The sequence below is a fragment of the Procambarus clarkii genome, chromosome 16 (genome assembly GCF_040958095.1).
Source record: "Procambarus clarkii isolate CNS0578487 chromosome 16, FALCON_Pclarkii_2.0, whole genome shotgun sequence".
Lineage (NCBI taxonomy): Eukaryota > Metazoa > Arthropoda > Malacostraca > Decapoda > Cambaridae > Procambarus > Procambarus clarkii.
The window spans coordinates 24,662,491-24,663,902 of NC_091165.1; positions in this window are offsets into that span (position 1 = coordinate 24,662,491).

Sequence of the window (1,412 nt, forward strand, 5' to 3'; positions counted from 1 at the left end):
CCTGTTTGTATAATTAACCTCCTTTCTCTTCGTCTATATTTATACCTATAAAGTGGAAATGTCTGTATTAGGCTGGAGGCCAGATGCTTGGGGTTAGCTATAGTAAAAAATTTCCTAATAATTGCTGTTGGGTACATGCCAAGCATGGGCAGATTGGGATTGGCATCAAATAAAGAGTGCCACATGACACTGTCCCAATGTGGCCCTCACAAAATATCTCTGATTAGCATTATGACTCAATTCCGAATATTAATATTTTGTATTTTGTTTTCTTTGCATCACATTGTAAACTTTAGCCACAGATCATGCTAAAATTAAAAACAAAAACATTAATCATAATACTTGCGCTTTAAACTAAAAAAACTTTGATGAGATTGTGTGACAATGTCTGATTCATAAACTGACTGAAGTGTTCTCATAGTGTAGGAAGGAAGGGAACAGGCAGACCCAGGCACTGCCAGATACCCCTTCTAGTGTGGGTTTATTTAGGTCTATCTATAGATAAATAGACAACTTGCAAATATTGCACCAAGTAATGGTAATGGAAAAACTTTATACATTTGTAATTAATAATGGGTGAATGGTAATAAATTGATATTCATTTGTGTGTGTATACCAGACAAGAGAGTCCGTTTAATGGTAGAATTTACCCATTTTGTGTAAGCTTTTATATCGTATTCTTATTTGTCATAGTAATCAAAAAATTAATTTTTGGTGGGCAAATTAAACTCATGCTAGGCTAAATATTTATTTTATATAAATTAAAGTAAATTTTAGTAATGTAATTGAAAGTAAATAATAAGTAAATTATAGGGCGATTTATAAATGGCTTAATTGAAGTAAATAATAAGTATATTATAAAGCTTACAATAAGTGGCATTATAATTGAATTAACTTTGCTAAATGGTAATGTATAACCAAATATATATTTCATATAACTATTGAATTACAAGTAAAAGTAAAATTTAGTAATATAACTGAAAGTAGATAATAAGTAAATTATAAGGCTTACAATAAGTGGCATTATAATTGAAATAACCGTACTAAATGATAATGCATAACTAAGTAAATTCAGCAAATGATGCATAGATTTAATTACTTTTTTCATCTTAGTAATTCAAACACGCTATGGCGACAAAAGTTTCTTTTAAATAATTATATTTTATTTTATTTAATATAAAATAACTGATAACAATAACGTTGTAAGTTAACAATGCACTGTACTAGAATTAAAAATGACTTGAAGTTTAAACATAGTGAGATTAACCTTGTATTTTAAACTTGGTAAGTGTAACAAAGGTATATTTAATAACGTGTTCGTATATTTAATAAAGGGATTCGTAAATACAAAAGGGCCAATTCAATTTCTTTCTTTATTATGCACCCCATACCCATCCCGTGGGCGGTGGTGT